Source organism: Anolis carolinensis, unplaced genomic scaffold (genome assembly GCF_035594765.1).
Source record: "Anolis carolinensis isolate JA03-04 unplaced genomic scaffold, rAnoCar3.1.pri scaffold_12, whole genome shotgun sequence".
Classification (NCBI taxonomy): domain Eukaryota; kingdom Metazoa; phylum Chordata; class Lepidosauria; order Squamata; family Dactyloidae; genus Anolis; species Anolis carolinensis.
The window spans coordinates 11,912,585-11,935,510 of record NW_026943823.1 but is presented as its reverse complement, the minus strand read 5'-3'; the positions used below and the strand labels follow the sequence as shown (position 1 = coordinate 11,935,510).

At 39.1% G+C, this 22,926-nt stretch overlaps 1 pseudogene; it reads right to left on the bottom strand.

Annotated features, from left to right (window-relative positions):
- Positions 1-19,665: 19,665 nt before the first annotated feature.
- LOC100553066 (DNA-directed RNA polymerase II subunit RPB3-like) lies at positions 19,666-20,524 on the bottom strand (annotated as a pseudogene).
- Between the last annotated feature and the right edge of the window lie 2,402 nt (positions 20,525-22,926).

The following is a 22,926-nucleotide window of genomic DNA, read 5'->3' as shown; positions in this document are numbered from 1 at the left end:
TGTTTAAAACTTAGATCTTTCTGTGAGTATGACTTTTACATTATCTTTGTTGTGTATCGTGTATGTCTCATGTAACTATATGTATTGTAAATAACTGGTAGCCACTATATATGTTCCCTATAGGATCCACGTTTAAAAAACTAAAAAAAAACTGAAAAAAGGACTACAATTCACCTGATGAAGACTCTTTTGAGTTGAAACCGCTTGTGGTTTTGCAGTCTACTATCCATAATAAAGAAACAAGAACAATCATTATATATAAGAAGAGGACTCGATTTGTGTATGTGAAACAATCAAAGAACTAAAAAACATTTGTTTATGAGAAGAGGAGTAAATTCATCCTTCAAGAGAAAAATATTGTTTCTACTGTGAATGTAACAGTCCTTTGTTTGATTGTTTAACAACGCCTTTTGTATCTGTATTCATATTGATGTATTGAACTAAATTTAGGTTTAATGATTTCTGTATTACTGTAATAGTTGATACTTATTTCAAAACAATTCACCTATCTACTGATTTTTTATAATTATTTTAAGTTTTTAACCATAACATTTTTTAAAATAAGACAAAATGCAAGACAGGGTTCTGTGAATTGTAGTTGCCAGTTGTGTCCATTCTCAGCCAATCAAAGCATGGACACCACCAGGTTTTTTATTAGCTGAGAAACAGAGAAAATCTTCAACTCCCATCATGCTCCAAGAGGAACACAGAGACTATTCAATGCCCGCCCCATGAAAGTGCTGCTGGGAAAGGAGATTACGAAACTCCAAAAAGACATGGACAAGACACTGTTGCTGTTGCCAGGGAGGGAGAAAAGACATGGCAGATCCCTGCCTCAGGAATATTGCAGATTTAACTCTATCCTCTCCAGTAACTGATAAAAGTTGGCTCTTTTAATCCGTTTTGCCAGTCTTTTCATCCCCCCCCCCATTCTGTTTTCAAAGACTATATAAAATGCCCCACCAAAAACTACAAATAATTTTCGTTCCAACTGATTTGGGCGCAAGCCTAGTTAATAGGCCCATGACCATCCAGTTTTCCTTGGGAATCTTACTTTGTTATTTGCTGATCAAACCATGAAATAACGAACCTGAGATACAGTGGGGTTTTTTTCACTGGGTTGTAAGTTTTCCGGGCTGTATGGCCATGTTCCAGAAGTATTCTCTCCTGATGTTTCACCCACATCTATGGCAGGCATCCTCAGAGGTTGTGAGGATGCCTGCCATAGATGTGGGTGAAACGACAGGAGAGAATACTTCCGGAACATGTCCATACAGCCCGGAAAACACACAACAACCCTGTGATCCCAGCCATGAAAGTAACAACACGGTTTTTTCACTTCTTCTATGAAGTGAAGGAGCTCCTGGTGCTGCTGAACTTGTTGACCGAATGGTCACATTTACATTTGTTTAAAATTAGCTTCAGGTACCACAAGTTTCAACAGCAGTTGGAATATAGTAGGAGGGGGAAAAAACCCTGGAAATAAAAGGTGCATAGTTGCCTCACTTTTCACACCAAAGTCTAGGGGTGTGTGAGTGTGTGTATGTGGATAGATACATATCTCCTGTAGTTTTTCTTGCTTCCCAATCTTCATGAGTCTTGTCCATTATTTAACCAGGACGAGTGTCTTATCTGCAAAGCTGATAATGGAAACCGTAACCTTTTGATTTACAAATCACTATTTTAAATATTAGATTTAGCTAAAAAATAATTTCATCTGCTTGTAAAGTCTAGTTCGGCTCTCATTCCTGCCCTGTATTATCTCAGAAGCATAATTTAAACAAAAGTCCCATTACATTGCACTGTTATTGAAGCTGTGTGGAATCTGTACCAATCAAGACTTTGGAGCCCAGAGTTTATAATAAGGTTCATATTTGAGCATAGGCTTCCTATTCATACATTCAAATCAGGTCCTTTTTTTGTCATAACTGACTGGTTCTGCCTTTATGTAAAAATGAAAAGCTGTGCGAAGGGTTATGGAAGTCGTATTTTGCAGCAAATCGAATGGCTCTCACAATATAATGGTTGTTCACTTCTAAACCATCCCAGGCCAGACTGTAGCATAATATAGAAGACGATGGAGCATTTGTGGGAGATGTCGAGTCTCCCTAATTTCCTCCTGTTGAATGAAAGAGAAAGAAAGAGGGGGAAAACCTGGAAGGCAGGAGTAGATAGAAGGAGAAATGAAGTTATTTTAAGCTGGAAGGCTGAATTTTAAAATGTTTCGTATGGATTTTTTTCAAAAAGGGTGAGAAAGAATAATATATCTATTTTAGAAGAACTTTCTGATATCACCTGTTTTGATTTATTATGAATTAGAGATATAAAAATTCAGCCAGTATTGAGTTTTGAATCTTAAGTCTGGCATCTTGGCGGGACATTTCCATGGTTTTTCAACAACTTTGCCGTTGGGTGTCTGCCCATGTTTTAGGATCATTGGGAAGGCTCTTCCCTTGGCCCTCAGAAGAAACTAAAGGTATTTCTTGAGATGTTCCAAAGATTCTATTATTCATAAAGGAAGCTTGTGATCCAGTGGCCAACATCATAGCAGGGGAATCTGCTCAGCAGTGGAAGGGGACAGAGCCAGAACTGTGTAAAATTGGGGGTGCTTCTCTCTTCCATGTTCAATAAATGGGAAGAATAAGAAATAATAATGAATTTTGTGTCACCAGCATAGAGAAAAATGGGTGTATCCTAAATGGCTTATCTATATAATAATAAGAAGAAGAAGAAGAAGAAGAAGGAGACAGAATAATAATGAAGGAGACAGAAGGCCTGATCCTTGCAGCCCAGGAGCAAGCCATCAGAACAAATGCAATTAAGACCAAGATCGAAAAATCAGCTGATGACCCAAAATGCAGACTGTGCAAGGAAGCTGACGAAACCATTGATCATATCCTCAGCTGCTGTAAGAAAATTGCACAGACAGACTACAAACAGAGGCACAACTGTGTGGCCCAAATGATCCATTGGAACTTATGCCTCAAGTATCACCTGCCAGCAGCAAAGAATGGTGGGATCACAAACCAGCAAAGATCGTGGAAAATGAACACGCAAAGATACTGTGGGACTTCCAAATCCAGACTGACAAAGTTCTGGAACACAACACACCAGACATCACAGTTGTGGAAAAGAAAAAGGTTTGGATCATTAATGTTGCCATCCCAGGTGACAGTCGCATTGACAAAAAACAACAGGAAAAACTCAGCCGCTATCAGGACCTCAAGATTGAACTGCAAAGACTCTGGCAGAAACCAGTGCAGGTGGTCCCGGTGGTGATGGGCACACTGGGTGCTGTGCCAAAAGATCTCAGCCAGCATTTGGAAACAATAGACATTGACAAAATTACAATCTGCCAACTGCAAAAGGCCACCCTACTGGGATCTGCGTGCATCATCCGAAAATACATCACACAGTCCTAGACACTTGGGAAGTGTTCGACTTGTGGTTTTGCGAAATGAAATCCAGCATGTCTATCTTGTTTGCTGTGTCATACAACGTCATTGTGTCAATAATAATAATAACAATAATATAAAAATCAGGACCTCAAGATCGAACTGCAAAGGCTCTGGCATAAACCAGTGCAGATAGTCCTGGTGGTAATTGGCACACTGGGTGCCGTGCCTAAAGATCTCAGCCAGCATTTGGAAACAATACACATTGACAAAATCAATTATTTATTTACAGTGTTTCTGTCCTGCCTTTCTCACCCGAGGGAACTCAAAGCGGTTTACAAAATCTGACAAAATTCAATTCCAATAACAAAATTCGATAAAATGAAACATAACACATTTAAAACAGTTAAGCGTTACTTAATAAAAACGGTATACAAGCTTAAAACATAAATACTTAAATCAATTCATCCAGGAACCTTGCACATAAACCTTAATTCGGGCCGTGTCGAGTCATAGAGCTTATCCATTAAATACTTGCGACACACAACCATGTTTTAAAGTTCTTCCAGAAGCCCAAAAGAGACAGGACCTGCTGAATATTGCTAGGGAGGGTATTCTACAGCCGAGGAGCCACCACTGAGAAGGCCCTGTCCCTCGTTCCCACCAGCCGTGCTTGCGAGGCAAGTGGGACTGAGAGCAGGGCCTCCTGGATGATCTTGAAGTACGTGATGGATCATAGGAGGAGATATGTTTGGACAGGTAAGTTGGATCTAGACCAGGGGTCCCCAAACTAAGGCCCGGGGGCCAGATGCGGCCCTCCGAGGTCATTTACCTGGCCCCCGCCCTCAATTTTATAATATAATATATTGTATATACATATAATATTGATAATAATATTATAATGTAATACAATATAACACTAATAATAATACCATATAATAGTATTAATTATATATTCTATATTACATATAATATTACTAATAATATTACAGTATAGTTCAATATAGTAATACATAATGCTAATATTGTGCTATGCTAATAATATAATATATTGTATGTACATATAATTTGTAAGCCACTCTGAGTCCTCTTTGGGGTGAGAAGGGTGTGATACAAATGTAGTAAATAAATGCAGTAAATAAATAAATAATAAATACATACATTTTAGACTTAGGCTCGCCCAAATCTGAAATGACTTGAAGGCACACAACAACAACAACAACAACAACAACCCTAATTAACTTGACTATCTCATTGGCCAGAAGCAGGACCACATTTCCCATTGAAATCCTGATAAATGTATGTTGGTTAAAATTGTTTTTATTTTTAAATATTGTATTGTTCTTTCATTGTTCTTGTTGTTGTTTTTGCACTTGCACTACAAATAAGACATGTGCAGTGTGCATCGGAATTTGTTTGTATTTTTTTTTCAAATGATAATCCGGCCCCTCAACAGTCTGAAGGATTGTGGACTGGCCCTCGGCTTAAAAAGTTTGAGGACCCCTGATCTAGACTATAGAATGAGTGCAGCTTGATGCCACTTTAACTACCATCACTCAATGTTATGGATTCCTAAATAATCCCAGGAACAGGCCTAAAAGCCAAGACACCAGGATTTTTCTTGGTTGGACTAGGTAATAAAACAGTCTTTTATTTATTAATTGGCCCTTGGTGGTGGCGCAGTGTGTTAAAGTGCTGAGCTGCTGAACTTGCAGACCGAAAGGTCCCAGATTCAAATCCCAGAAGCAGAATTAGCACCCGCTGTTAGCCCCAGCTCCTGCCAACCTAGCAGTTCGAAAACATGCAAATGTGAGTAGATAAATAGGTACCGCTCCGGCAGGAAGGTAACGGCGCTCCATGCAGTCATGCCGGCCACATGACCTTGGAGGTGTCTATGGACAATGCCGGCTCTTCGGCTTAGAAATGGAGATGAACACCAACCCCCAGAGTAGGTCACGACTGGACTTAACGTCAGGGGAAAACCTTTAGCTTTACCTTTACCTATTTATTAATTTCTGTATTTTATACCCCTTCCCACCAAGGGAGGCAGCAGGAAGAACAATTTTAAAATAAGAGTTGGTTAAAAAAAATTCACACTAATGTTTTTTAAAAGCAATATTTAAAATATATCCAAAGCAAAGTTAAACACAAGATAGAAAAATCTCATAATAAACCAAAATCTTACCATGCAATTATTCAGCATTGAGCTAAATAAAGGAACAAAACATAACTCTCCCACTTCAGTCTGCTTTTTAGTGGCAAGTATGGGGAGGCAAAATAATTTGGCATTAAAATCTTTCTAAAAGATAATAAATTCCTACCCAAAAAAAGCTGGGAAATGGAGCCTTGGGTCTATTTTGTTATACTAAAGTGTTTAATGACATGGGGCCAGTTGCAAATTCTTCATTTCAGAATCCCAGCTGTGAAACGATGTTGTTTCACGGGAGGTCTGTAAAACAAATTTACAAATAAAGAAATCTGCAAATTGCTCTCAAGTTTTATGGCAACAGTAGTTGGGAAATGGTAAGTCTGCATTATTTTCCCTTTACAAATAAAAAGCTTAAAGCTGGAAGGAAGAAATACTCTCTCTCATAGCTGTACAAGCAAAAAGTTGGATTTATATCATCTGGCTTTGATGGAATTATTTAATATTGGCAACAGCCTGCATCATGGTAAATATTTTACAATGTGTCGTATTGAAATGTGTGTAGTGCAACTTTCTGACTTGCATACTTACTCGCACTGACCCCCCTTTTTAATGCTAGCATAAAAAATATACTACTTAACAGATGCTGTATGGCTAATCCCCTGGGTTTATTACTTCTACTATTTTTTATTTAAGACATTAATTTTACCCCAAAAAACCCCCAATAACATTCAGCCTGGAGCTTCCAAAGTCTATTGCTTTTTCAAAAATCAGCATTTATCAGATAACGCCCCCTAGAAAGCTCATCTTAATAGATATTTTTAATTGAATTTATAACTGGGGAGAAAAATGCTGAGCTATTTCTGATTGAAAGACGTTCAAGAAAAAGAGCTCATAAACATACCCACTATGCATAATGAAATAAAACTAAGTTCTACTATTAGGAACTGAAAAATGCCTAAAATAAGGAATAGTATTGTTCTACCAATGTTAGTATTTTGTGAGATGCCAAGATATTCGCCACTTGGTTTCAAAACTATTTTAAAATGAATACTTGAATGCAACTTTTTAATGTTCCCCAGATTCAAACTGCCGACCTTTCATCAGCAGTCCTGCTGACACAAGGGTTTAATCCGTTGCACCACCGGGGGCTCCTTAAAATTGCTAAGGTAATACCTTTCCAGGTTTAGGAATCAAAATGATGGTTCCAGATAGGAAGTCATATTGTACTAGAGCAGGGGTCCTCAAACTTTTAAAGCAGAGGGCTTTAAAATTCAGACTGTGGAGGGGCCGAATTATCATTTGGGAAAAAAAACCCGGACAAATTCCTATGCACACTGCACATGTCTTATTTGTAGTGCAAAACAACAACAATGAATGAACAATACAATATTTAAAAATGAAAACAATTGTAACCAGCATAAACCTATCAGGATTTCAATGAGAAGTGTGGGCCTGCTTTTGGCCAATGAGATAGACAAGTTAATTAGGACTAAAATTATTTATTTATTCATTTACTACATTTATTTATTACATTTATATCTCGCCCGTCTCACCCTGAAGGGGACTCAGAGCAGCTGTATGTACATATAATATATTATATTATTAGCATAGCACAATATCAGCATTATATATTACTATATTGAACAATGCCACTATACTGTAATATTATATGTAATATACAGTATAGTCTCGCTTATCCAACACTCGCTTATCCAACATTCTGGATTATCCAACGCATTTTTGTAGTCAATGTTTTCAATACATCGTGATATTTTGGTGCTAAATTCGTAAATACAGTAATTACTACATAGCATTACTGTGTATTGAACTACTTTTCCTGCCAAATTTGTTGTATAACATGATGTTTTGGTGCTTAATTTGTAAAATCATAACCTAATTTGAAGTTTAATAGGCTTTTCCTTAATCTCTCCTTATTATCCAACATATTCACTTATCCAACGTTCTGCCGGCCCGTTTACGTTGGATAAGCGAGACTCTACTGTATAATTAATATTATTATATGGTATTATTATCAATATTATATTGTATAACATTATAATATTATTATCAATATTATATGTATATACAATATATTATATTATTAAAAATGATATAAAATATTATATTATAAAACTGAGGGTGGGGGCCAGGTAAATGACCATGGAGGGCTGTTTCTGGCCCCCAGGCCTTAGTTTGGGGACCCCTGCACTATACTGTAATATTATATGTAATATATAACATATAATTAATATTATTATATGGTATTAGTATTATATTATATAACATTATAATATCAATATTATATGTAAATACAATATATTATTAAAATGATATAAAATATCTATATATATAAAAGGGTAATGAAATTTCGGCCTAGGACAAAACAACAAAACTACACATCCCAGAAACACTAAACTTGGCAGCACAACCCCTCTTCCATGCCTCTACGTTCATACAAAAAAAAAAAGAAAAGAAAAATAAAGTCCTAATTAGAGGGAGAGGAATAATTGTTTTTATCCAATTGCTGCCAGTTCAAAGGCTAAGCTCCGCCCACTTGGTCTCCGAGCAACCCACTCAGCCAGGGGACAGGCAGAGTTAGGCCTCACTTAGGCCTCTTCCACACTGCCTATAAAATACAGATTATCAGATTTTAACTGGATTATATGGCAGTGTAGACTCAAGACCCTTCCACACAGCTATATATAACCCGTTTAGAATCTTATATTATCTGCTTTGAACTGGATTATCTCGACTCCACACTGCCATATAATCCACTTCAGTGTACAGTCGGACACAACTGGACTTAATATCAGGAGAAAACCTTTACCCTTTATCTTAACTACAACCGATTCCTCAATACTTTATTTCCCATACCACCATACTTTGCCACAGCAACGCGTGGCCGGGCACAGCTAGTTATATTATAAAACTGAGGGCGGGGGCCAGGTAAATGACCTTGGAGGGCCGCATCTGGCCCCCGGGCCTTAGTTTGGGGACTCCTGTACTAGAGTATACAAGTATACTGTTTCCCTTGGTCATCGTCATTCTATCATGTTCAATTGAAAATTCCTTTCATCAAAGCTTCCTTTTTTCAATGCTAGTCAAAACCATCTTGTTTCCATGGCTGGTCCATTTGATTATTTCTTATTGAGTACACTGGTCATCACTGAATAGCCTCTATCTGGGTTGTGGCTTATTACCAAGAGTTCACCTTGCAAATGTGTATGCTTGTCGAAAAGGGCAAATGGACCTGGCCTCTTAAATTGTCACATCTCCCAACATACAACTTTATGGAAGGAGACATTTCCTATGCATTCATAGGCTCTTCATCCACTGACCTATATGAAATGTAGAGCAGGGAACATGATTCTAGAACTAAGGCTTTTCTTCATTCTCTTCTTGTCTTCATCTGCAAAAGCATACATTATCCAATAATATCCATATAATATCCAATATAATATCCAATATTAGTTAGGAGGGCACCAGCCACATGCATCATTATTATCTTCTGGCTTTTTTCTCAGGATTGAAACCAAAGTGACCCAAGTGAATTTTCAACAATGTTTTTTTTAAAAGAAGTTTCTTGAATGTCAGGTTGGGTGAGAATTTTCAGAGTTAAGTACTTAATTTGTTCAAGAAATGCTTGTGTTTCCTGTACTGAGATTTCCTTGCCCAAAATGCATCATTTCTATGCTAGAAATATGTATGCTATCCTGGAAAGATCTGTGCTGTCCTAGAGTTTTATTGCAAGAACATTGTTTACTGAACAAAAAAAACCAACATTTTTTCGCAGAAATTTCACATACATTTACTTTATTTGCATGACATGTCCTGAATGGCAGAATCCCCACCTATTCAAGATTAGCCTCATCACAATTTTCTGATACTTGGGAAAATGAGGTTTTCAACTATTTCTTTGGATATTTTGGCACATTCTTCTATCCCTGGTGAAAAATTCGCATAGGGTCCAAAGGTCCCTCAAAGCAAATGAGCAACACATTATGTAACATCATAACACAGGGATCTAGAATAGAGACAAAAGACACAAGAGATGTTCATCAGATTCTGTTTTAAAATATCATGGAGTGAAAAAGTGCTTTGCAGATTTGCATCAGCACAAAAGTATTACAAAACCAAAATATACATGCAAACCTGGACGACACAACAGACCTGCCAACTTCTCAATTAATGAGGCACCATCTTGTGCCATTTTGATTTCATGGACCCTCTTTGTGCCGAAGGATTCAGAAAAAATATCCAACTGCTCTGACTGTTGTCTTTCACTTGCTTTTCACAACTGATTGGCAGGCGGATGTGCAACCAGGCTCATTTTGTATATCTTGCAAACAAAATATCATACAATAAGTAGGTCTGCGCTACTTTAAAATTCACTTTGCTGTTCCTTCCTTGCTGAGTCTCAGCAATAATGTTGTGGCGTTTCGGCTACTTTGTCCACTGGATGCATTGTGTCTCCTTCCTTTTTTCTATTTAATTCTAGGAAAACAAAAATGAAATATTTATTAGGGGAATCCTTTGATTTTTGCATACAGGGCATATAGGAACAGAACTGTAAGATAAACAACCTCCATTTCTTTTTATTTTGCTGTCTCCCTTCTTGACGTTGGGTAGCTCATTATTACTTTAATCCATATCTAGGGAAATGGTCAGAAACAGCAAGTCTGGAAATGTGAACTCCGTGATGTCTGATTTACTAATTCAGTCAAATACAACTGCTTCTGCTGAGTTGCTGATGGAAATAAGGCAAAAGAAAGAAGCTGGATTGTTTCAGGATCAAGAAGGCAATTTCATTCTTCTGTACTGGCTGTTGTAATAGTATTGTTTTCATCCCATCTTTATCCTAAAATTGGGATTTGAAGCACCTTACAATTTAGAACAACACAGCTAAAACTTGTACATACAAAACAAATCAAATATTTTGTAAAGATAAAGAAATATAGAAATATGCCATGTTAGAACAATACAACCAATTCTTCATTTTTTTCTGAATGGAAACAATGAGTAATTTTAGCCATTTTCTTCCCACTGTGAGAACATGTTCAGAAAGCACCCTGCTGTAGAATCCCATTTGCAAATTTGTGGCTTTTTCTGTGAAAAAATCATGGGTGGCTGTTTTTGACATAAAATAACATTTTCTGCAGAGTGAACAGTATTTTCTGTCCAGCAAAGGCTATTCCCAAAACAGCTGTATGAATATTTTACAAAGAAGAAGCCCCAGTGACCATATTTTCTGCACAGAAAACAACTTTTTCTGCAAAAAAAAAATACAATTTCTGCATGAAGAAAATGTTTTTGGTAGACAACAGCCATGTATGAATTTTGCACAGAATAAGTTCCAAACTAGGAGGATCGGCATCTATATAGGATTTTGCTCCTAAAGAAGTACTGACATTTGAAAACAAAATTTTCAACTCTTTATCAAATATTTTTGAATATTCTTTCATCATTCATAAAAAAAAGAATGTACAGGTGATTGAGTCACCATCAGGATCCTTTTGACTACTTTTTAAATCTTTGGATCCATCTCAAATTATTTTCATCTGTACTATTAAGAAATTTACCCTTAGCTGAAAAGGCAAGTTGTTATTACATGTGTCGTTTGGTAGATTCTTTAGAAAAATAGTTGACAGCAAAATAAGACTACAACTTCTATTTGTATACAGCTCTTATATAGAGAATAGTGTTGCCTGGGAGTTATAATTTGTCAGCTTGTTCTGCCACTGTGCTCTCCATCTGTAATAGAAAACCACTTGCCTATTCTTTTCTTACATGCTTCCATTTCTCATTTGCTACCTAAGCATTACTTGACAAAGCAATGCTGGGTATTTGGGGTGACATTTTGAGGAGGAACATGTGCAAAGAGAGAGAGAGAGAGCAAAGAAGAAAAGGTTGAACATGCTTTGAAAAAGGAGTTGAGAGCCAGGGAGCTAGCTGACCTTTCCTTTCAATCCCAAGATGCTGCCAATGCAATTTGAAGTCATCTCGAGAGAGAAAGAGTCCTTGAAAAATACAGAGAATGGGCAGGAGAATAAAGACAGACCAGAAAATTCAGAAAATGTTATTGATCAGTCAATATGACTTGTCATGATGACTTGTCCATGGAAACAGCGTTCCAAGATAACTTGCAAAGGCTGTGTAGAGCTGCCTATTCTTTTTCTCTCTCTCAAGTGTGCTCCTCTAAAAAAGTTTATCTATTATCCATTTCTCCATGGTGAATCATGCCCCAGTCTTTCTCTTTTCCACTTCATGCTTGCTTTAACTTTCACTATTTCACCAAAACTTTCTGTTGTCTGCTTGAAGGTCAAGTGAGACAACCCCTTCCCCCAAAGCCTCAGTTTCTCCATACCTCACAACCTCTGAGGATGCATACCATAGATGTGGGCAAAATGTCAGGAGAGAATACTTCTAGAACATGGCCATACAGCCCGGAAAACATACAACAACCCTCAGTAAACAAGTCCTCATATTGCTGAGCTTCCCTAGATATCAAGAATTAAATAGCATCAATTTAATAATTACATTTGGCAGAATGTACCATTGAGGAGAAGGTTGTAGTTTTGTGGCATTTCTGGAAGCACCTAATTTATGACTTCATCCTGTTTCTCTGTGTTACTGAAACGGAGTCCCACGGAGACCATCACATGATGCAAGGCCACTTCCAGTGGCTGACTGTGGAACTTGGCTGTGGCAACACAGGGAAACAGATACTGTGTTCTCAGGAGTCAAGTGCTACCCAGCAGAAAAAAGCAGGAAAAAGCAGACAAAGAACCTGTGGTGGCAACAGAAGATGAAAAGGCATGAAATCTCAATGTTAGGGAATGAAAAAGATCAGTTTCCACTCCTCCCCCCACCCCCCGCCTCATGTTATGATGCCCTTAGTTGTAGTTTGACTTTCCCTTTGTTCAGCTGCGGAACCTTGATTTTTGCTCCAAGGAGACAACACACTTATCGAGTCATGATTGCGCACCACTTCTTCCATACCCTACAGAAGGGAGTCCCTTACCACCACAATCACATATCTTCTTGGAGGATTGACAGAGCTCTTCCTGGCCTCCTCCTTCTCTTCTAAAGGAAGCTTCACATTCATAGAAGCATAAAGTTGGAAGACATCTCATGGGCCATCCAGACCAAACCCCTGCCAAGAAGCAATAAAATCACATTCAAATCACCTCCGACAAGTGGCCATCCAATCTCTACTTAAAAGCCTTCAAAGAAGGAGCCTCCACCACAGAGGACAATCTCAGTTACACATCTTGCTCTGTGTCACCACTGATGCTGGAGAGAACTTCAAGTTAATTCTGTAGCTCCAAATTTACAGAATGATTCCTGGTCCTTCTACTCCTATGTGTACCATTCCTACAAGTGTCTACTTCCTGTGCTTGGGCCATGGCCTCTTCTTCAGAGAGATCTCCTGTGTGATTCTCTTGAAAGGCCATCTATTCTTCTGGATCCAAGACCATTCTTCCTCTCTAATATGTTGTACTGTGAATAACTGGGCCTTGAGATGCTTGATCCTCCCTTCCAAGATGGCCAGTAACTTGCAATTGCTGCAACTATAGCTATCCACATCATCTGGCAAAAACACAAACATCCCACAGCAGTTGCAGATGACTACATGAGCTCCCTCACCTTCCATTCTAGCATAATTGAATTGGGAATTAAATAAAGAATGGAACAGAAATCTGGGCCTCTTTCATTAAACTACCCTGCCAAACATCCATGAAAACACCTTTGTTTGTCTTGTCCTGTATGCCAGAAACTGGTGCTGTAGCTATATAGGAAGCTGATGTCAGTGATGCCATGGCACTTAAAATTATGTCAAATTGCATTAATTCTACAGTGAAGATGTACCCTAAGTCTATGAGCACACTCCTAAAATTTTCAAATTCTTTGCAGTCTTTAAAGTTAACAATGAGACCACTTGATGAGGAAGTTGACTTTAGGCAGGGGCACCTCTAAAAAAACACATACCACATCCAATTACAGTATTCTGCTAACAATTTCACTAATTAATTCCTACATCAAGTGGCTATTGAAAATCTAGCCTGACTGTAAAAGGACTGAAGAGTTTTAATTATGTAGAAACTAAAAGCAAATAATGTAAACTTGGGCGCTTTATTGAAATAAGGCACAAAGCAAGATGCAGCTTCGTTCAGAAAGGTTGATTTCCAGTGCCCTTGTCATTGAGAAGGAAGTTTTGTTTATTTTTGCGATGGTCTCCTAATTCGATATTCAAAAACAGTTTTGTGGGTGTGGGAGGAGAAGAATGTCACAAGAAGAAATGCAATTCTTCACTAACTTTCTTCTTAAAAGAAGCAATGGGTAATTTAAGCAATTTTCTGCCTGCTGTAAGAAATTGCACAGTTTTCAAAGACTATGTGCTCTTGCTTTTTTCTGAGCAGATAACAGCATTCTCCTACTCTCTATGGGAAACTGCAGAAACATTTTATGCACAGAAAACAATACCGTATTTTAATGTAGAAATAGACACCAGAAATTGGGTGCATCTTAGTGAGTAATTCATGACATCCATATGCAGTAACAGACTGTTTTTACATTACAATAGATCAGACTCAGAAACCTCCCTGGTAAACATTGGTCAACCTTGTGCATCAAAGATCATCATTATGCCCATTGGTGGAAATGCACATCATGCAGCAGATAATGAAGGATAAGGAGTATTGACTAGAGGTGTGCAATTCAGCCAAAAGGCATGCCATTTTGGGGTTCATTTTTAGCTAACCTCTCATTCTGTTTACTGGGGAGTTACTCAAATCGGGAGGAGTGTTGCCGTTTTCACTTGACAAAGATTCAGCCTGACTGATTATTCAGGCTCAATCAACAGTCATTTTAAGGACTATCTTCTTGAAACTTATCTCAGTTTTAGACTCCATTTACACCTGTGAGCCTGCCAAGTTTCAAAACAATTCAACAATCTACTGGTTTTTTAAAATTATTTTAAGTTTTTAGCATGATTTTTTAAAAATAAGACAAACCGCAAGAGAGGGTTTTGGGAACTGTAGTCACTGGTTGTGCCCATTCTCCACCAATCAGAGCATGGACACAACCAGGATTTTTACTGGCTGAGAGAGAGAGAAAAACAACTCCCATCATGCTCTGAGAGGAGCTCAGAGACTTTTCAATGCCCGTCCCATGCAAGTGCTGCTGGGAAAGTGAGTTCTCAACAGGGCCCTCTCTGGAAGAGGAACCTAGGAAACTTTCCAAAAAGGAATGGATAAATGCTGCTGCTGCCAAGGGAGGGAGAAAAAGACACTGCAATGATCCCATCTTCTCCAGGAGCCCCACAGCAGACCCCTGCCTCAGGTATATTGCAAACTTAACTCCATCCTCTCTGGTAGTAAATAAATCTGGCTCCCTTAATCCGTTTTGGTCAGCTTTTCAGCTCCCTCCTCCCCATTCTATTTTCAGAGATTATACAAAGTGGACCACTGAATATTACAAATCAATTTTGTTCAAACTCATTCAGGCCCAAGCCTAGTATTAACAAATTGTTACACAGCAAAAATCAGGCTCAGGACTTTGGACAGCTCCTTTCAATTTCAGGCTCAAACCTGGAACAGACTTAGGGGATCCACATTATAGAATTCATGGAGTTTGACACCACTTTACTTGCCGTGGTTCAGTGCTATGGACTCCTGGTATTTTTAGTTTGGCGAGGTACCAGCCATTTTTGATAGAGAAGGCAAAAACCTTGTAAAGCTCCCAGGATACCATAGCATTGAGCCATGGCAGGTAAGTGGTGTCAAACTGCATGGATTCTCCAGTGGGCAAGATCTACAAAGAATTCATCATTTGTTACTATTATCACAGATAGTGTAAGGAGTTTTATAAACTTTTAAAGAAACCACTTAAGACCATTTCTCTGTGAAGTTTAACATGCACTTAACATACTCTTTCATGGTGGTGTACTATTACTCATAATATATGGAATCAAATTCTCTGCTATATAGGCATCTGATGTGAATACAGCTGTGTTTGTTTCATAACAATAGCTAACCTATCTCCAGAGAGAAGGTTGCAAAGAGAGGTGTGTGGTTGCAGTTATTTTCTAACATGTTTTGATGATCAAAATTCAGGTGTCCTCAAAAGGCAGGTTTCATGTTATTTATTAAAATCAGGGGAGAAAGCATCAAGATTTAACATCTGCTTTTTTATCTAGCTTTTAGTAGGATGACAGTTCATCTCCTGTCCCCCAAGACTTCTAATTAAGCTTTCATCAGTGTGTAGAATAATTAAACCAGACTGAGGTTTACTACAGTCATAGTGATAATTTGCTAGGCAGTAACCTTCCTCAGCTTTACTTGTAGGTAGCCAGTAAAAAATTCTACTTGAAAGAGTGATTTGATACAATTGTTCCACAAAAGGGTCTGTCCCATTAAAATGAATGCCTTTCACGCTGTAACCAGAATCTTATTAATGAAGTTAACCATAAAACACATTTCATCCTTCAGAAAATGTTATTACTGGGCAGACAAACAAAAAACACAGTTTTATTACAATAGAGGCCTTTCAAATTAGGTCTGTTAAAAAACAGCAGTGGCAAAAAAAGAAAGAAAGCAAGTCAGAAACCAATCTGGACAATAACGGAAGTTTCACTGTAAAATTTAACAAGATGTGCTTCATAAATCTGGTGTTTGATGGTAGAAGATTTCTCTATCCATTTGTGTATTAACTGTGTCATTTTATAAGTGCCATTACTTATTCATTTATGTATTTATTTATAACTCCGCCTTACTCAAGTAGAACATGTGCTGGACTTAGTTTCCATCGTTTCCTTTTGGAAGATAAACTTCCCTTAGCATAAGATCTCACATCTTGTTCAGGTTCTTCCAACAACCAAAACCAGTTTCCTGGACGTTTTTTCCTTAACTTGTAATAGGAGAACCCAAAATCTTGCAAAGAAAAAGTGGCTGGAATTGTGTTAGGGAACTCTATGCGTGTAAATAAGTATCCCTTGCAAATATGGACGTCCTTTCAGGGGATGCTAAAGGGGTTGGTACCCATTTAATGTGTTGTTGAAAGCTTTAATGGCCAGAATCACTGGGTTGTTGTGTGTTTGTATGGCCATGTTCCAGAAGTATTCTCTCCTGACGTTTCGCCCACATCTATGGCAGGCATCCTCAGAGGTTGTGAGGTTGTGGGAGTCAAGGCTCTTCTGGACTCTTGGACCAGTTCTCAAACTTACTTTTGGAGGGAGTTTCATGTATTCCTAATCTTTTTTATACTGGTTTTAAACCACTTCATTGGATGTGTTGCAATAGCAGATTCCCAAATTAATTTAGTGTTTACACCTTTTCTTTTTTTGTTATTTAATATTTATTGTTTATTTTACTTAAGTGATATTTGTCTTTACTGTTCTAATGTAGCACAAATCCTATGTAAAATCATACTACGTATTTTTGAAATCTGAAATACATACAGAAAGTCTTTACTTTATATATACCTCACAACCTCTGAGGGTGCCTGCCATAGATGTGGCCGAAACGTCAGGAGAGAATACAGCCTGGAAAACACACAACAACCTAGTACCTATTTATCTCCCCACATTTGCATGTTTTCAAACTGCTAGGTTGGCAGGAGCTAGGGCTAACAGCGGGACCTCACCCTGTCCTGCGGATTCAAACTGCCAACCTTCAGGTCAGCAGTTCAGCACCACCACAGCCCCTTTATTGCTTACAACATTAAATGCTTCATGGCAATCATGCAAGATCAGAGAAGCATCTGGTTATCTCCCAATGGCCAGACACAGAATGATGACATCAGTGCTGAAATCCTTGAATCTTCCAAGCATCTCAGTGCTTCAGTGACCCTTACGCTTCTGGTGGTAGGCTTCTCCAATTGTTGCACCCCAAAGGTACGTGAGCACTCTGAAAACCACACTGGGGCCAGGCGTACAAGCAAAGCAGTTTATTGAGGGATACACACACACACACACACACACACAAGCAAACAGCGGGAAGAGTCAATAGATTCAGTAGTCCATAATATAATGCCCACAATAGTTCAAAAGATAGGTCTTCAAAGTCTTTCAAAGTTATAATCCACAAACAGAACTCAAGAGTTACAACGAAGAATCAATGTCAGTAAGCAGACAGGAGTTGCAGGAGTCAGGGACAAGACACAGCAAAACAACTGTAATCCACCTGGAAGGTATTCCTTGGAAAGCAGGGAAACTGGAGTAACAAGGCGAGGTCTACTCACAAGTAACAAGGCACGAACTCCAACTGGGTATCCTAGAAACAGCACGGGAACAAGGCAAGGATCAAGATACAGGAACGGAGATGCTTCTCCCAAGAATGGCAATATTGACACCGCAATGTAAACAAGGAGCGAGGTCCCTTTAAGGAAACTTCAAGGCTACCGCTCAATGAGATCCAGGGCAATCACAGCTTCACATGGGAAAGTTTATTCATTACAGCGCTTGAGAGCCAAATGTTTACTTCTTCTCAGCACTTCCCTTTGACTCCTATCCTGTGAGATAGATTGTCTGCGATAAAAGGACACATCCTCCCCTATCACAACTCCATCTGGTGAATCCAGCCTTGAACATCGGAATGTTCCCCAATTATAGCTGTTCCTCTGGAAGCACAACTTCAGGCACCTGCAAAGATATTGGGCTCTGATCCAAATCCCAGAGAGGCTCAAAATCCAAATCAGCCTCTGAGTCCCACTCCATCTCCTGTGGAGGGCCAGATCCTGATGGCTGAGCTATAACACTAATCCTGCCTGCAAATGCTTCTTCAAACCTGACTGCTTGCTGCACAGGATGGGTGTCTCAAGAGCTCTTTAGTAAGTCTAGGAAGACATATACCTCACATTGGGATACTTCATCTATGTTAAGAGATGTTGGATCAAGGGCTTAGTGACAGAAAATTAGGAACAAATTAAAAGAAGCATTTCTTCACAGTGAAAGTGGAAAATCATGAATTCCATTCCCACCATCGTTTAATAAAAATATAGAAATAAACTTTTGGAAATTTTGGAATGTCTGCACTAAAGTGTGTTTTTTTTATTATTTATTAAACTACAGAAGCACAGAAGGAATTGAATGTGGGCCAAAGAGGAAGTATATGAATGTGAACTACATGAATGTGTCCGTCTCTATTTTTCACACACAATTTGGGTTCTATTTATGACTTCAGATCAACGCATGAAAATCAGGAATAATTTCAATGTCCTTTTCCATGATTGACTTCAAGCCATTAACATTCATGAGCTCATCACAGCTGGTACCCCAGTTAATTTTTTTAGAAGTGCAAAATTGACAGTTTAATGAGTGAAGCTTTGGCTGGTTCACAATCCCCTCCTCCTCATTAGGGGATACATTAAAGAAGCTCTAAATCTTGTTTGGATTTTCCTTACACAAAAGATTGATTTGACCCAAATTGAATCATTCCTTATGCATCCCAAGAGTCTGCTTTATATTAGGCCCATACTTAGGTATCCCAGGTGTGTCTCCATATGTAATGTTTTATGCACACATGAATGCCAACAATGGTTTTACTGCCATGTTTCCACACATTCCTATTTAATGTCCTATTTTTCCCATAGGATTCATGAAGAAATTGTGAATTTGCATAGATAGTTCTCAAAAATAAGATGAAATGCTTTGTGCATTGACTTTTTGGTGTTCCTAGCCCAGAGAATGGGGGACACGGTGGCGCAGTGTGTTAAAGCGCTGAGCTGCTGAACTTGTGGACCAAAAGGTCACAGGTTTGAATCTGGGGAGTGGAGTGAGCGCCCGCTGTTAGCCCCAGCTCCTGCCAACCTAGCAATTCGAAAACATGCAAATGTGAGTAGATCAATAGGCGGGAAGGTAATGATGCTCCATGCAGTCATGCTGGCTACATGACCTTGGAAGTGTCTACGGACAACGCCAGCTCTTCGGCTTAGAAATGAAGATGAGCACCAACCCCCAGAGTTGGACACGACTGGCCTTAACGTCAGGGGAAACCTTTACCTTAGCCCAGAGAATGTAAGGAAAATAACTTTGAGTTTGTGGTTAACCAACAGCCATCAAGTCAATTTATGGCAATGCTATGAATGAGAGACTTCCAAGTGAGCCTATCTCAACATCTTTGCCTAGGTCTTGCAGACCCAGGTCAGCCATGGCTTCATTGATTGAGTCCATCCATCTGGAATGTAGTCTCCCTCTTTTCCTACCCTGTTTTCCCCAAAATAAGACCTACCCCGAAAATAAGACGTATGATTTTCCAGTTTTCCATTTGGATTATCTTTGTCAATTTCAGAGTATTCACTTTTTGGCCATTCCTCTGGCTTCGGGTAGATGGTGTGACGCAGGGCAATGTCCAGGTTGTATTCAAAAGTCACCTGTGGTGGGATTCCACTTGGCGTGCTCCTTGCCAAAGCCCTTCTTAGCGTAGGGCCGAAGCCTCCGCTCCTTCCCAATGAGGATGTCATCTTGCTCTGCGTAGTCATTGGGATCATTATCTCTGCTTTGGGAGGTCACTGGTATAACTCGAGGGTTGTTGGAGATGAGATAACGGGATGTGACATGGTGGGTCTGGTCTTTGTTGCACCGGATGTCCAATGTGAACGCTACTGAGCACTCAGGACAAAACTCATCACAGATATAGTCCCTGGAATATTGCAGTTTATCAACATCATCATCACTGGTAAGTGGGATCAGACCTAACCTATGTGCAATGAACTCATCATGGAGGACAGAAGTTGGCATCTATCTATACTCAGTCTGTAGTGATGATGGGAACTTCAGCAATGAACACTCTCCTGATGGAATTATCTCCTGCCAAGTCCGTGTTCTTCACGATGAACTTGACATTCTTGTTACTGAGCTCCATGATGCGGACGGTGGGCTGGTTGGGGTAAGGCATGGCGGCGACAAAAACCAGGCCTCTTTTCAGGACAAAGAACCCTTCACTACCACTATCAATGATTTTTCAGCATTTCTGAGGATGCTCGAAATATAAGCCCTATTTCAAAAATAAGCCCTAGATATACAGTAGAGTCTCACTAATCCAAGCTAAACGGGCCGGCAGAAGCTTGGATAAGCGAATATCTTGGATTATAAGGACTGATCAAGGAAAAGCCTATTAAACATCAAATTAGGTTATGATTTTACAAATTAAGCAACAAAACTTCATGTTAGACAACAAATTTGACAGAAAAAGTAGTTCAATACGCAGTAATGTTATGTTGTAATTACTGTATTTACGAATTTAGCACCAAAATATCACGATATATTGGAAACATTGACTACAAAAATGGCTTGAATTATCCAGAGGCTTGGACAAGCGAGGCTTGGATTAGTGAGACTCTACTGTAGTTCATTTAAAAAGTCAATTTGGAAAAAATAAGACTACCCTTGAAAACAAGCTCTAAAGCATCTTTTGGAGCAAATATTAATATAAGACCCTGTCTTATTTTGTGGGAATCAGGGTATTGCTTGTGCAATGTGCATCCATAGTTTCCAATCCTACAACGTTGGCACAATTGTGTTACTAAAGGGAGATGTGCTAGTAAAAGTATATAAAAAGGTAAAGGTTTCCCCTGACGTTAAGTCAAGTTGTTTCTTACTCTGGGTGTTGGTGCTCATCTCCATTTCTAAGCCGAAGAGCCGGCGTCATCCGTAGACACCTCCAAGGTCATGTGGCTGGCATGACTGCACGGAGCGCCGTTACCTTCCTGCCGGAGTGGTACCTATTGATCTACTCACATTGGCATGTTTTCGAACTGCTAGGTTGGCAGAAGCTGGAGCTAACAGAGGCCGCTCATGCCGCTCCCAGGGTTTGAACCTGGGACCTTTCGGTCTGCAAGTTCAGCAGCTCAGTGCTTTAACACACTTCGACACCGGGGCTCCAAAAGAATATATACCCAGTATATATGTCAACACAACTGCCATAGTGGAAAAAAAGTAATGAAATGACAAAGTCCTTAGAGGTTCTGCCACACTTCTTTTGTTTCTCCATTTCCTTTCCTCCTTTGACATTGCTCATTCCATTCTAATGAGTGACCCTTTCACCAAATACTGTTTGCTTCTGAAACATGGAGCCCTTTCCCTCTTTATTTATTTATTTATTCATAGTTTGATTTACATAATAATCCTTTAGTTTATGGGCTGTGGATAGGATCACATTAGCATAATTACCTAATTTATTGTTTTGTCAGGCATAGTAGACAAGTAATAATAGCCTTAGCTTATTATCACTATTCTTTTTTTCCCCATTCCACAGTTTGTGGCCACGAGAGATGGAGATTAAACACATGACTTTTCAGCATGAATGGTTATTCAAAGGAGAAAAGGAAAGAAACAAAACAAGTTGCCTTTAACCACAAACACGGAGATTTGCATTGCATGATTTCTTCTCTGTACTGTTCATTACCGTTTCCCTGAAATATTGACTCCGGAGAGGCTTCGATTGTAGGCTGTTCCAGCTAAAGGAAGAGAGCCTGGTGGGACTTTCATTAAGATGTTTAGGACGGATGTAGTGCTTGTTGAGTTTTCAAAGTGTGTTCTGTGTTTGGTACATATTTGCTGAGATCTTGCATTACATGCATGGAGCATAAGGTTTTGTATGAAAGTTCAATTCATCTTGCCTCTTCCAGAAGTATCAAGCTCTGCAAAAGGCACAAATATGGCCATTTAATTATGAGAAGGTGGGAAACAACTCAAGCTACAAAGAAGTGGTTAGTTCCATCTGCAAGGTAAAGAAAAAGAAGCATGATCTCTATCTGAAAGAGTTGATTTTTCTTTTATTCCTTGCAGCCAATGCAGATGAATCTTTATCATCCAACCTCTTGGCCCTTTCCAGCCCAACCAGTAAACAACCATAGCAGCAGGCCTCTAGGTCTTGACAGGTAAAGGAGGTAGTTTCTAGTTAGTGTTCAAGGGGCTAATGACTAAGTCACCCTTCCAAAATTATATACACACACACACACACACACACACACACACACACAAAGCCAAGACTATACATAGCCAAGACTATAAGGTAAAGGTAAAGGTTTCCCCTGACATTAAGTCCAGTCATGTCTTACTCTGGGGGTTGGTGCTCATCTCCTTTTCTAAGCTGAAGAGCCGGCGTTGTCCATAGACACCTCCAAGGTCATGTAGCCGGCATGACTGCATGGAGCGCCGCTACCTTCCCACCGGAGCGGTACTTATTGATCTACTCACATTAGCATGTTTTCGAACTGCTAGGTTGGCATCAGCTGGAGCTAACAGAGGGTGCTCACTCCGCTCCCGGGATTTGAACCTGGGACCTTTCCATCTGCAATTTCAGCGCTTTAACACACTTCACCACCAGGGCTCCTAGCCAAGACTGTATTTAATAGAATAGTAATATTCTTGCTAGAGATCTA